Below are 15,751 nucleotides of genomic sequence, written 5' to 3' on the forward strand. Positions count from 1 at the left end.
CATTCAATACTTGATTTAAAATGTTATGGTAGATTATTTTTGGCAAAGAATTTGAAAGTATTTCTCTAGTTTCTTCTGGCTTCTGATGTTCCATTAAGAAATTTGGTATTCCCTTGATGTTCCTTTCCTTGTAGACAACTTTCTGAAATCTTCTAGAGACCTCTGTTTGTCTCAAAAATCTCTAAACTTTTTGTCTCTGTTTTCACTCATTTTGTAGGACACTGAGAGGATGACTTTTAACTAGCAAACTCATATTCCTTATTGCCAACGTTATTCAGATAATACGTTCCTTTAATTTTCCTTATTTTCCCATTGTTTCACTCTGCAAATCTTATTACTAAGATACTGAAGATCCTAAGATGATCATATAATTTTATTATCTTTTGATCCTATATTATATCACTTTTGTTATTATTTCTAGATTTCTTCAATCTTAGCTTCCAATTCTTCCACAGTTGTCTGTTTCTACTAATGTACTTTTTAATGTCCAGGTATTCTTTTATGTTTTCTGAAATATTTCATAGCGTATACTTCTTAGTTTGTGTTTGTTAATCCTTCTTAGAATACTAATCGTTTTTCAGATTTTCTTTCACTTCTGCATTGATGATTTATTACTTGTCTCACTGATTTCCCTCCCCAAAATTTTATTTCTATTAACTGCTGCTATCCCTCCCTATTTTTTTTTTTTGTGGGGTTATGGTTGTACAAAAAGAAATCATTTCACTGCCATTTCACATGAATTTGTAAGGGATTCCAGTCAAATTTTGCATCCACTTCTCCATGTTTAATCAATTTATATAAACTTGTCTCAAAACTCTTTGTCCTTCTCTTATAATTCAAAGTTAAATTTCAGATTTATTTCCAACACAAGTAAGCTTAAAACAACTTATATGAGCCTCTATGTACTCCTTTTTGGGCAACTCAGTTCCTACTATGTATGCAGCTGTGTGCATGATATAATTTATCTGATCTATTCTCATTCAATTTGTATTCTGATCTCATTCAAATACTTAGAGTTTTTTCTGTAATGTTCTTTTGAAAGCATATTTTCACTTGTGAGTGCTTCTTGCTTACCCACCTTATGCCACTGCTAAAAGAAAATGAATGTGATTAATATGAGCCACATATGTAATTTAAATGTTTTAGAAGCCATACTACAAGAGCATGTGAAGTTACTTTTAGCAATAAAATGTATTGACTGTAATATGCTCAAAATGTTATTTTAATATGTAGTCAGTGTAAAATGATTAATGACACATCTTATTTTTTCTTACTAAAACTTGGAATTCTGATGTTTTGTACCTTCTTTTTTGGAGTATCTATAATTTAGTCATATTTTTTGATTCATTAAGATTATTGGTACACTTTAGGTATACAATACAATGGCATTCATCATTGGGAATTTGTACCTTTACATGATGTATCTTGGTTCTTATTTTTTTCCCCATTCTCCTGCCCTCCCTTCACCCCCTCCACCTCTCCCTATTTACAAAGACTTTGTTTCCATTTTTTTCCTTTTCTCATATTTATTGCTTTCTCTTCTTTCCTTTCCCCTTCCCCTCCCACTTCCCCTTCCCCTTTTCCATTGGGACCATTTCTTCCTATTTCACATTCTCAATCTGGAACAGTTAAATTGAAAATTTTCAATAAGCATATGACAAGTCGCTACCATATTGAATGCCACAGTTCTAGGCATTTGCACCACAAAATTTAATAAACCATGGTACATGCTTTTAAATCACATAGAAGACATAAAATTAAAAAAACAAGGTAAGCACTATTTAGTCATTTCAATGATAAGGCTTTGTCTGGGGAACAAAAAACATCTACATCTACATAAATTCCCACTGTAGAAAAATCATTGTTGAGGAAGGGATGCTAACTTGGAGAACCAAAACCTATTTATTTTTATTGCTATAAAGCATGTGTGTAGAGCATAGTGCTAGAGAAGTAAACAATGACAGATTTTATTAGCATTTCATGCCAGCCTAATAGTTTGAAATTTAATTTAAAGCCACAAGGAATTAAGATGTATTTTTAAACTGAGAAAGTTGTGTTATTTCACAGCATAAACTAGATAGGACTAGGGTCAGATTTTAAACAAGGAGATTATAAAGAAATTTGGACCAGTCCGTTGAACAGGAGGCACCATGAGACAAATGAAATAGCAATTGCAGGAAAGAGGAGATGAACTTGACCAGAGAACTTCGAACAGGGTAGACTCAATGTAGTGATTATTTAGATGGAGTCAAGGGAAGAAAGCAAGAAAAAGTGATCAGGAACATCATTATGACACATCATTTCTCATTCGAGGAAGACGAAAATGACTTCAGTCACCAAGATATGACCCACAAGAGCAAGAGCAGAAGACTGGAGGTTAGCAATAACATGTTACATTTTAGGTATGATTTCTTGTTGGAAAACCAAGTACAAATGTCCATTTGTAAGTTTGGTGCTTAGCAGAAATATAGATAGTTTGATATGAGAAGCCAGTGTGCACATACAAGAATTTTCTGTTATCTAAAATAAGTAGGGCTCAGATATGAGTTAGATGTGTTAAAAAGTATAAAAAGTGGAATGAGATCAAAAGACACCATGGAAAAATCTTGTTTAATGAAAACACTAAACATATATGTACAAGTTAGAAATGAAACACTTTACCAATGGCTTTTGGATTTATATTTTATTTGGCAAGGCATCACATTTTCCATGCTGACAATATTGTAGATAAGCTTTTTAAATAAACTCAAGAGATAGCTAAAGCACTATTATTAAGTATTCTCAAAAGTGAATTTAAAAGTTATTTGTACAGTTCACCAACATATGTTCAAAGCAAGACCAAATAGCTAAGCCAGGGTAAACCATGTTTACACTTCACCCTGTGTTAGTTTTGTGCCATCATCAGGGTCTCACTGGTGCATACTTCAATAATGTTTTGCTGCTTTACAAAGCTCAGCATACTGATAATCTGCCTCCAGAGAGAACAGCAATAGATTTGAAAACATTTAGAGTAGCTAACAACCCTAGATTATGGGAAAACATTTAAACACCTCTTTCAATACTTTATTCATTACTTTAATTATGTGACTGAAGTTAAAGTAATAATAACAATAGAAAACATCAACTGAACACATACTGAGTCCCAGGCATGCAATGCCCACTAAGTGTTTCACATGATTTTGGTTGTTTAATCCTCCTAACAAGGCAATAACATAAAGATATCTTTATATGAACATGTGGCCCTTTTGTCGTTTGCTTTGGGATTGCCTTGCTCTGCTCTAGTTGACAAAATGGCTCAATTTCCCACTCCTTCCCTTCAGCTGACTTCTTGCAGGGTTCAACCAACAGGGGGCAAGACTGTGAGATTCTAAAACAGAAGGAAAATTGGAGCCAAGACAATTCTACTTCTCTTAGCCTTGTGCAGCAGCAATTGCCCTTCAAATGCTAGCTGTTCCTGCGTCCACAGTCTGTGCAACCCAGCAACAGCCCCCAAAGAGTAAACTTCATGAAATGACCCCAGATCTGGGCTTTGGAAATGACATCTCCCCCTGTTGCCCTTCTAGCCCTGTGATCTTTAGTGGCTTTGTGTTCTTGCTGATCGTCTCTAATTTGACTCTTAGATCTTTCTAAAGTTTAATTTTATATTTATTTAGAACATTTCTACTTTTCTAATTTGATACTGACAGATAGTTATATGTACCCTACTTGCATGTGTGTATATGGGGAGATATATATACATATATAATTATACTTATATATTTATTCTATATTCAACAAAAAGGGGAATGAAATTTAGAGTATTTGAAAGTCTTAAACTAATTAAGCCTCCCCTCAGGCAGAAAGTAGTTGAATCTGTGTTTGATTTCAAATAAACAAGTTCAAGATTTTTACACACTTAGTAGTACCAAACTAAGCTAGTCTAAAATATATTAAAGTCAGTTCTATGATAATAGAATAAAATATACTAAAACTCTAAAGTGATAACCACACTAACATTTATGGTCACTTCCTATGTGTCTCACATTACAAGTGCTTTATATGTATAAAGTCATTTAATCCTTGTGACAACTTTATAAGTACTATTATTATCCCTGTTTTGTGATTTTTTTTACTTTTTACAGTAAAAATGGGTGTCATATTTTAATTGTTCTTTCAAGTTCAAAAAGGTACTCATACCTCATGGTCTTTCTCTTGTTATGCCTGGTTTTGACTTCTCATTGAGCCCAAATCCTATGGTGCTATATTAGTTTTCCATTTTTGCTATAGCAAATTACCACAAATTTTGTGGCTTGAAACACCACAAATTTATTATCTTCTAGTTCTGTAGGTCAGCAATCTGGGCTTGGACTCAGTGGCCTGAAGTCATACTTTTGGCAAGACTATCTTATTCCTGGAGTGGAAGCCCTAACATCTAGAGGTTTCCACAATTCTCGACTCATGGCATCTTCGTCCATCTTTAAAGTCAGCCACAGCAGGTTGAAGTGTTCCCACACGGGACAGAAAAGAAGTCAAAGGATGACAAGCTGGAGGTGACAAGGTGATATGGCAGCAGCTTCTCCGTGACTTAACCACCTCTTCACCATCACCCTCATTGGCTCAGTTGGTTAATTTAATTACCTGCCTTCTCAGACTTTTTTTTTTTTTTTTGGTACAGAGATCAAACTCGGGTCCTTGCGTTTGTGCAGCAGGCAGCGAAACCACTGAGCTAAATCCCAGGCCCCTTCTCAGACTTTTTTAATGCATGAGATCAGGTGTTGGTTCTTCCCAATCCTCAGTCCCAAAGAGCAAATACTCTACTTGGACATGAGAGAACGACCTGGGTTTGTTCTTCCTAATAAATTCCAGTTTGTTAATTCAATGCTTTTGGGAATGAGTTCATTTGGACATGAGGGAGTAAGCAGTGTTTGAGGAATCTATATTCACATATCTCTTGTGCGTAACGTAATATACATAATAGGCTTGTCGCACTGAACTAGGGTAGGAATAAGTTATGACAGCATAGGAATATCTAGAAAGGTAAGAAATAGGAAAGAAGGGAAAGAGGCAGAACACGCTGGATCTTAAACTTACAAACTCAACAGACAAGCCAAATATCTGCTGGACAGTGCTCAAAAAGAACTTTCATGCAAAATTATAAGCATTAAATTAGCTGAGAAATGGCAACATGTGAAAGAAGAGGGAAAGCGCAGTTTAAGAGCAGCTATGTCCTTTGTCCCCTCAAAGGAATCTGTGATACTGCCTTCATTTATCCCTTTTCCAAGGGAAAACCTTAGTCCCAGGTAATTTAAGAAACGTTTGGTTTATGTCAAACAAAGCATTTCTGAAGGTGATTTACCCAGCAGAGTGGGGAACCAGGATGAGATCCTTGTAGTTTGCAGTTTGGGACCTTCAGATGTGTCAGTGCCAAGCACAGAGAGGCTCTGTCAAGGTAAAAGCTCCTGCAGTTGAGTAATTTAAACTTTAATCCATCTGTTGTCTTCACTGTGGACGCTGCGTCCCAGGATTTTCCTGAGTACCCTTGTCACTCTGCACAGCCAGGGTCACCTCCTCCAGGACGCTTCCACCGTGTACGGACGGGGTTTCCTTGGCATTGTCAGCATGGGTGCAGTCTGACTTTTGGAGAGCAGTGTTCTGTATTGTCACATAACTCCTGGAACAATATACAGGGGCCATTGTCCCTTTGCCTCAGCTCGTAATGACTTCTGTATTCATGTTTCCCCATCCCTAGAGCATGCGAACCTTACTCCACGGGAGCGAGCTGGGCCCTCACCGCACAGGCCCAGGCCAGGTGCTGCGAAGGTACCAGTGAGTAGCATGACGGAGATGCTAACCTTGGTCACACATGTTTCCTATGGAGGTTTTAAAAATATTTGAGAGAGGAGGGCAGCAGCTTTCCCACCTTCATAAATGGGATTGTAAAATTTTGGGAGGTCGTTTGTTGCCCACAGCAGTGGATCTCATTTTTAAATTGAAGTTGATTAAATAAGTAGGATTTTTGTGCTCAGAATTCTTTATCCTTTTACCACTTTGCTGAAATAGATGCTAACAACTGTTAAGCGAGAGAAGCCGCAGGAAGACTGTGCTAGCAGTGATGCATTCAGTGGGAGAGGTGCTTTCCTGCACAGGCAGGATGTGGTGCCTGAGAGCCGGGGTGGCAGTGTCCACCTGTGAGTGGGTCAGCAGCATCAGTGGGCTTTACATCCGCTTTCACATCTGTTAGGAAATTGGGGAGGTTTCATTAGAGAGACAAATTGGCCTTGATTTTGTTTAAAACGACTTCTGCTTGAAATCAATGCAATGGAGACTAAGAGAACGATACAAAAAATTAATGAATCAAAGAGATGGTTTTTCAAAAGAATAAATAAAATTGATAAACCTTTAGCCAACCTTATCAAAAAAGGAAAGAAAAGGCTCAAATCCATGCCATTAAGAACAAAAAAGGTGAAGTCACCACAGATCCAGGAGAAATCCAGAGGATCATCAATACCTACTTTGAGAACCTGTACTCTAAAAAAATGGAAAACACAGAAGAAATGGACAGATTCCTAGATACATACGAATTGCCAAAGTTAATATTAAGACAGAAACACTAAACTTGCTGGAAGATAAGTCAGGTAGAACTCTTGAAGACATTGGCATAGGAAAAGACTTCATGAACAAAACCTCAGCAGCATGAGAACTAGCAGAAAGAATCAACAACTGGGATCTCATCTTATTAAAAAGCTTCTGCACTGCAAAAGAAACCAACAGCAGAGCTAACAGACAACCTACAATATGGGTAAAAAACTTTTAGCAGCTGTACCTCAGACAAAGGACTACTATCTAGAATATATAAGGAATTTTAAAAAATCAGACCCCCCAAATTCAAAGACCCAATTAAAAAATGGGCATCTGAAATGAACAGACATTTCTCAGACAAGGAAGTAAAAGCAGCAAATAAATATATGAAAAAATGTTCAACATCACTGGTCATTCAAGAGATGAAGATGAAAACAACACTGAGATTGCACCTCACACTACAAAGAATGGCTGCTATCAAGAAATCAACCAATAACAAATGTCAGTGGGGGTGTGAAGAGAACGGAACCCTTCTCCATTGCTGGTGGGAGTGCAGACTGGTGCAACCACTGTGGAAATCCGTATGGACTTACCTCAAAGAACTAGGACTAGAAGTCCCATTTGACCCAGCTATTCCCCTACTGGGTATCTTCCCAAAAGAATTAAAAGAATCATACCACAGTGATATATGTGCACCCATGTTCAGAGCAACACAGTTTGTAATAGCTAAAGCTTGGAAGCGGCCCAAGTGCCCATCAACTGGAAACTGGATAAAGAAGTTGTGGTTTTTTGATAAAATGGAGTACTACTCAGCAATAAAGAATGAAAAACTAGAGTCATTTATAGCTAAATGGATGCTTATCGAGGCCATACTCTTAAGTGAAATAAATAGAACACGCATGTGTAAATACGAATAATTTCACTAGTGTGAGAAACTGATAGTGTAAACAAGGGTTAAAATGATTAAAATGAATAATTGATAATTTGAAACAGGAAAAGGTCCAAAGATGAAGGAGTGAAGGGAAGGGAATGAGAAAGCAAAAGAGGGAAAGGAAAAACAATGAGAAAACAAAAAGGAAATGAAATCTATGTAAATAGGGAAGGGAGAAAGGGTGAAGGGTGCACAGGCAATGGGGGAAAAAAAATAAGAACCAGAATATATCATGTACAGACAGGTAAAACACCCAATGATAAATGTAAATGAATTGTATACCTAAAATGTACCAATAAAAGAAGTAAAAATAATTTAAAAAATAAAAATAAATGAAGAAGATATAGAAATTCTAAACACCCCAATCACAATGAGTGAAATTGAAAATGTAATAAAAAATTTATCAAAGAAAAGCCCAGGTCCTGATGGCTTCACTGCTGAATTCTACAAGACATTTAAAGAACTATCTCCATTACTCTTTAAACTCATCAAGGAAATTGAAAGGGAAGCAATACCTCGAAATTCATTCCTGGAAGCAAGTGTTACTTTGATTCCAAAACCAGGGAAAGACTCAATCCAAAAAGAGAACTACAGGCCAATCTCCCTAATGAACATAGATGCAAAAATCCTCAATAAGACACTGGCAAACAGAATACAGAGGGTCATCAAGAAGATTACACAACCTGACCAAGTTGGATTTATCTCAGGGATGTAAGGATGGTTCAACATTCGTAAATAAATAAATGTAATACACTATATTAACAGAGTCAAGGACAAAAACCATATGAACATCTCAATAGATGCAGGAAAGGCATTTGACAAAATCCAGTACCCATTCATGATAAAAACGCTACAGAAAATTGGAATAGAAGGTCTTTATTTCTACTTGATTAAGGCTATTTATGAAAAACCAACAGCCAACATCATGCTAAATGGTCAAAAACTGAAAACTTTCATGCTAAAGTCAGGAACAAGATAAGGATGCCCACTATCACTTCTCCTGTTCAATATAATGCTGGAAACATTAGCCATGCCAATTAGAAAAGAGAAAGAAATAAAAAGAATAAAGGTAGGAATGGAAGAAGTTAAACTGTCATTATTTGCTGATGATATGATATTTTACATAGAAGACCCAAAAAACTCAGCCAAAAGACTTCTAGACCTAATTGACAGATTCAGTAGAGTAGCTGTATATAAGAGGAACACTCAAAAAACAATAGCCTTCTTATACACAAATAGCAGACTCACTGAGAGAGAAATTCAGGAAACAATTCCTTTTACAATAGCATGCAAAAAAATTAAATATCTAGGAATCAACCGAACAAGGAAGCAAAAGACCTCTACACTGAAAACTACAGCACTCTGAAAAAGGAGATTGAGGAGGATATAAGAAAATGGAAAGACACTCCTTGTTCCTGGGTAGGAAGAACCAATATAGTGAAAATGGCCATACTTCCAAAACTACTGTATAGATTTAATGCAATGCTGATAGAAATTCCAACAGAGTACTTCACAGAACTACAGAAAACAATCCAAAAATTCATTTGGAACCAGAAGAGACCTAGAATAGCAAAAATAATTCTAGGCAACAGAGACAGAGCAGGGAATATCACAATTGCCAACCTGAAAATATACTACGAAGCTACTGTGATTAAAAACAGCATGGTATTGGCAAAAAAAAAACAGACCTGAGGATCACTGCAATAGATGATAAGATGCAGAAACAACTTTAAACGTACTCAGCCACCTCATCTTTGACAAAGGGGCCAACCATCGTCATTGGAGGAAAGATAGCCTATTTAATAAATGGTATTGGAAAAACTGGATTTCAACCTGCCAAAGATTAAAACTAGACCCATACCTATCACCATTCACTAAAGTAAGATCAAAGTGGATTAAAGATTTAAATATTAAGACAGAAACTCTAAGCTTGCTGGAAGATAAGTTAGGTAGAACTCTTGAAGACATTGGCATAGGAAAAGACATTATGAACAAAACCTCAGTAGCACGGGAACTAGCAGAAAGAATCACCAGCTGCGATCTTATCTTATTAAAAACTTCTGCACTGCAAGAGAAACCATCAACAGAGTAAAGAGACAACCTACAATGTGGGAAAAATTTTTTACACCTGTACCTCAGACAAAGGTCTACTCTCTAGAATTCATAAAGAACTGAAAATATCAGACACCCCAAATTCAAAGACCCAATTAAAAAATGGGCATCTGAAATGAACAGACATTTCTCAGACAAGGAAGTAAAAGCAGCAAATAAATATATGAAAAAATGTTCAACATCACTGGTTATTTGAGAGATGCAGATGAAAACAACACTGAGATTCCACCTCAGCCCAGAAAGAATGACTGCTATCAAGAAATCAACCAATAACAAATGCTGGCGGGGGTGTGGGGAGAAAGTAACCCTTCTCCATTGTTGGTGGGAATGCAGACTGGTCCAACCACTGTGAAGATCAGTATGGAGATACTTCAAAGAACTAGGGCTAGAGGTCTGATTTGACCCAGCTATTCCCCTGCTGTGTATCTTCCCCAAAGAATTAAAAGAATCATACCACAGCGATATATGTGCACCCATGTTTTTAGTGGCACAATTTGTAATAGCTAAAACTTGGAAACAGCCCAAATGCCCATCAACTGGAAACTGGATAAAGTAGATGTGTTTTTTTTATAAAATGGAATACCACTCGGCCATAAAGAACAAGAAACTAGAGACATTTATAGCTAAATGGATGCATATTGAGGCTATACTCTTAAATGAAATAAATAGGAAACACATATAAATACCAAAGTTTCTCTAGTGTGAGAAACTGAAAGTATAAATAAGATTAAAATGAATAATTGATAATTTGAAATAGGAAAATGTCCAAAGGTGTAGGTGTGGTGTGAGGGGAAGGGGAAAGGAAAGAAGGGAAAGGAAAAATTATGAGAAAAGAAAAAAATGGAAACAAAAATCTATGTAAATAGGGAAGGGTGGATGGGGTGAAGTGAGCACAGGTAATGGGGAAAAAAATAAGAACCAAGATACATCATATGCAGGTACAAGCACCCAATGATAAATGTAAATGTATTATATACCTAAAATGTACCAATAAAAGAATTTTTTAAAAAATGACTTCTGCTCAGCACCCAGGAGATAAAATTGACATATTTTTATAATATAAGCATACATTTTTTGTACATTGTGTTCATTCTTGAATAAAGTAAACTCAGTGTTGGCTTGTAGATATTAAAAAGAAAGTATTGATTTTGCTTCAATAAATGTTTTCTTTCAAAAATAAAAAAACAAAACCAAAAAAGCTGTGATTTATGCCGGGCTGAAGAGAAGAGTCTGCTTTGATGTTACCTGGTGGAACGTGGACCAACAGAAGGCAGAACGTGTCTGCTACTTTCCGTCATGTACTGTTACAGTGTTAACATTCTAGAATCATCTTTTCCACAGCCATTACATTACAGCGGAGGCAGTTAAAAAAGCTTATGGTAGGGTCCGGGAATTTAGCTCAGTGGTTTTGCCACCTGCTGAGCAAGTGCAAGGACCGGAGTTCGATCCCCGGTACCAAAAAAAAAAAAGCTTATGGTTTTTTCCTAAATTTACACAGTCAGTTCGTGACAGAGGCAGGCAGTAGACTCCATGGTTCTTAATCTTCTTGGTGTTCCTTTGACTAATTGCTGTCCTGAAGTTGTAAGTTCCTCACTATTGATCTGGTTTTGTTTTATGGGTTCATCCATCCTCTTCTAGTTCCAAAATTAAAGGAAGAAGAGCCATTACTTTTATTCTATTTTAAACAGGAAGCAAAAAGGAGAAATTGTTCTTTACAAAAGTCAAAGATACTCCTTTGTCTTCATGGAAAATGCATTATGTAACATTTACTCCCACCTCTCTGGCATTTTATTCTATTCTAGGTGACCTGAACCTTGATGGCTGCTAAGTTGCCCTAAGAATAGAATTTCCTTCATTTCAATCCAACTGTACTTGGCTCCTTTTCCTGGCATTGATTCCTGGAACACAATGAAATTGGACCCTCTTCAAGGCATCTGAGGTGGAGAACAGAACTTGACACATTTGGGTTAGCATTCATCCAAGCTCTGGGACCCCAACGGGGTAAAGGACACCTCCTTACTGGTTCTGAGGAAGACCTGAAAACTGCTCACTGGTACAAGAATATGGAGGTGAAGGAAATTTCTGTTTCCCACATACATGCTGAAACTGCTCATTTATGCAGTTGGGTTTTTATGGGTCTTGAATAATAAATACATCATCCAACAAAGTTAATGCATTTGTCTGTTTACAGTGAAAATTTCAAGCATACCTTTACAATTGCTACTTCTGGAAGACATATGAGTCAACTTACTCTAAGTTTTTTAATTGATGCCACCTATACAAATAATAGTAATAGTGCCCATCCAGTAGAAAGCAAGCCTCCTGAGGATGATAAAAGGGAACGCTACATGGAGCTGTGCTCCTGCTCCTGAATGTTACAGTTGAAGTTCTTTTTTTTTTCTTTTTTCTTTTTTTTTTTGGTAGAAGGGATCAAACTCATGACCATGCACTTGCAAGGCAGGCATTGCCACCACTGAGCTAAATCCCCAGCCCTCATGGTTGAAGTCCTAACACAATATCAGGCCCTTCCACCTCTGGATTTAATGGGCAGATAACAGTTGTTCTTTGGATTTAATCCATTGCCATTACTATTTGGCTTTGTTTGCAGTTGAAATATTCTTATTTTGACACAGGATTAGGAAATAAGTAAATGTAGTAAAATTCTTGGGTTTTATAATTATAGATAGTTATTTTCAATGTAAAATTGACACGTATCATTTGTTTTATGTCAATAATTTCCTTGATAGTAAAAATTTATCTTTCCCATTTTTAAAAACTAATTTGTTCTATTTTTTAAAAAAACAATAGCATTTGTACCATGATATACACTTTAGAAGTAAAATATGTTGATAAAAGGTCTTAGTAAGATGGAGTCGGAATTTTCAGAGCAAGCTAGAAAATGCAGTGCCTGCTGACTCCTGTCCCTCTTCTTTGCCATGCTTTCCTAACTGTGAGATGGATCTCTTCTTCCTCTAAGTTCATAGAAATTTCTGATCTTGCATATAGTGGTTTCAAAGCTTTGTTTCTACTTTACATGTATTAAAGAATTGTTTTAAAATGAGCGAACAAATAAATAATAATTTCTGAAATTATCTAACAACTATTTAATATATACATACTGTATAAAGGAAACTCATTGTCTTTTGTAAAAATTATGAGATTCTTTTCATATTGTTTTGTTTGTGCAACTAAGTAAAACCCTACAATGCCATTACTTTGCTGAATACTTTTAAGCCTTTAAAGTCATAAGTTCTCTCTAAATCATTGAGTGATAAAGTATAATCTTAATCCAGATAATAGAATGTGCAGTGTGTTAATGCACTTTGTGCTGCTAGAGTGGAGTAATAAGAGTAGACAATTTAAAAATGATGTGGTGTTATTTCTTACACTGCTGGAAGCTGGAAAGTCCAAGGTTGAGGGGCCCATATCTGGCCATGGCTCTACATCATTCCAATGATAGAAAGCAGAAGGCAAGAGAGCATTCACAGAAGAGGGAGTCCAGGAGGATATGAAATGCATCTGTTCATCAGGAGTACACTCCTGAGATGACTAACCTGCTCCATGATGGCAGAATGAATCCATCCACAAGGACAGAGAATCCTGGACCTAAGCACCTCTCAAAGATCTCACTTCTCCACACTGTTGCTTTGCATTGCAGTTCCCAACATGTGAAGTTTAGAGTACACATTGAAAGCATAGTACTCACAATGTCAGTAAGCACCAATTTAATATTTTTCCAAGGTAAGACTTCCTTTCTAATAATGCTATCCAATATTTGGAGCTATTGTTAAATGTGAACTTACATCTAGAAAGGTGGACAAGTGAGATTCTCTTCTTTCTCATTCATGTCTTTCTCTACTCTCCAGTCCTTGCTGAAACCTCTGGGGCTGAAATATCAGAAAGACGAAGGAGGATCAGAGCATTCTTCATTTGACTGGTCTGACTGTAAGTTACTTCCACACTCTCTATTCTAGGTAGATATTTAAAGCATACTCATTATTTTATGTAGATTTTTGTGAATTCCTGGTGGCTTCATTTCTGGGCCCACTCAGTTTATTTGATATAAGAAGTGCAAATGATAGTGCTCTAGTTTTTCAGGAGTCTACACAAAATCCTTTTTGGGGGAAATCCTCTTTGGTAAGAACAACAGTAGTTTTGGGGTGCCTTACTTTCCTAGTTGAGCTACATTTACCCACTCCTCTCTATTCTTGCTCCCAGAAAAGTGTAAGATCCTCCCTAGTTTACTACAAAATCTTTAACTTCCTAGGAAAACATCAGATGTCAGTCATCCAGAATTTACCTATTAGGACATCTGAGCAATAATTTTGAAGCTCTTCTCACTACATGCAACTTAGGTGATAGAGGCTCAGATTTTCACTTTACCAATCAGATGATGCTTGCATTACTCTAAAAATTATTGATCAGTTTCAAAAATCTGGAACTTTTTAATTTTTTAATCATGAAAGTAGTACTTTTTTGTGCTACTGAAGATTGAACCTTCCATACACTACCACTGAGCTATGTCTGAATCTTTTTATATTAATTTATTGATTTGATTTTTAAAATTTGAGACACTGTCACACTAGTCCAGCTTCACACTTTCTTTCCTTCCACCTCAGCCTCCAAAGAGGCTGGAATTATACACAATTATATCTGACATTTGGGATGTTGATTGGTTTTTGGTTGTTGGATGATTGTAAATGTTAAAACCTTGAAAATATGAAATAAAAATTTGTATAATTGAAAATGGTGTGATGAAGAAGATACATAACATAAAGAATACAGAAAGTTCTATGGCAAAGAAGGAAAATTGGGGCAATATCTGTCTTACTGAAATTCAAGTATAGCTCCAAGACCTAGTGATAGAATGATTCTGATCCATTAATTAGAGATTTAGTTTTTGAATGCATCTAATTATGGTTTCTGGGGAGAGATTTTCTATTGTTTCTCCACTTCTTGCCCTTGAAACACTGTACCCTAACTCACTTTTTAATGAATTTCTTTTATGGTAGAGCAGATGGAATGATGTTTGTGAGCACATGGTGGAGATATACACATTTGATAAAGTTTTGTGTCTTATGTTGAGTGTAGAAAAAAATTTGAGCCTGGCATCAATCTCCCATGATGGCTACAATATCCATGAGTCCACTACCCTCTCTGAAAGAAATGGGATGGGAAGCCCACCAGCTCTCTCCACATAATTCAATGCCAGTTGTGTAGCAATACTTTCTCTTTTCTGCAAACCCTAACAAAGTAGGTTCCATAAGTCAGTTGTCCATTGGTTACCAGAATTTAATCACAGAATGTTTTTAACTTTACAAATGATAATAAATACTGACGATGGTTTATATTCAAGAAATATTTTATTGATTAGATTGTTTTCAAAGCAAAAAAATTGACAATAAGTTTCCAATCAGTCTTTATGCTCATAGTTAATATGGCTGATGTTTTCATTAAAACAAGACTAACTTTTTTCCACAAAATACTGGAAATATAGAACAAGGATGCCAGAGGTAACTACTCACTGGATGCTAAGAGATAAGTAGTCCTGTTAGCAAGGACAGCAATAAAGAATGTTGTGAAAGGCCTCTGAACCACTCAGGGGTAGGGTAAAAAAATTAAGTAGTGAATGAAAAGCAACTGAAGCCCACCTAACTAGCTCCTTGTGACATCAGAGGTAACTACCACAGTTTGAGTCTGGGATGACCCTATGTGAAAGAAAGAACAAAGAAAACAAACAGAGAGAGAGAGAGAATGGAAAACTTTTAAGTAATATAGTAACTTAATGCAAAACACCCAGTGATGTAACTATCTGGATCTATAGCTTTGTCATGGACGAATGACTATCCTCTGGGTTATGTCTACTTTAATGTATCAAGACACACGTGTTCTTTCCATACATCAAAAGGCACTTTGCTAAAATTTCTCTCTACCATAGGGCGAACATGAGAGTTTGAGTGTTGGTTCCATGCGGTAGCTGAAGGACTAAACATGATGTGATTTCACCTGAAAGACAGCCTTAAGATATGAACTCCCAAGGTGACATAAGAAAAAGACTCTAGCATTCCAGTTTTTCTTATATTTCAACATAAATCAATAGTGACTAAGCATTGTATTACAATTTCCCCAAAACCAGATTTATCTTGGAAT

General features: G+C 36.3%; 1 long non-coding RNA gene across 3 annotated transcripts in view; it reads left to right on the forward strand.

Moving 5' to 3' along the window:
- LOC110348610 (uncharacterized) overlaps nt 1-15,751 on the forward strand; it is an 85,220-nt gene that overhangs the window by 42,918 nt on the left and 26,551 nt on the right. For all 3 annotated transcript variants that reach the window (XR_015452160.1, XR_015452161.1, XR_015452162.1), the window contains exons 2-3: nt 11,404-11,670; nt 13,468-13,546. This is a non-coding gene — a long non-coding RNA (uncharacterized LOC110348610). The remainder of the gene's footprint in view (nt 1-11,403; nt 11,671-13,467; nt 13,547-15,751) is intronic.

Source organism: Heterocephalus glaber, unplaced genomic scaffold, assembly GCF_053883595.1.
Source record: "Heterocephalus glaber isolate CG9 unplaced genomic scaffold, H.glaber_assembly_v1.0 deba00000122, whole genome shotgun sequence".
NCBI classification, from domain to species: domain Eukaryota; kingdom Metazoa; phylum Chordata; class Mammalia; order Rodentia; family Bathyergidae; genus Heterocephalus; species Heterocephalus glaber.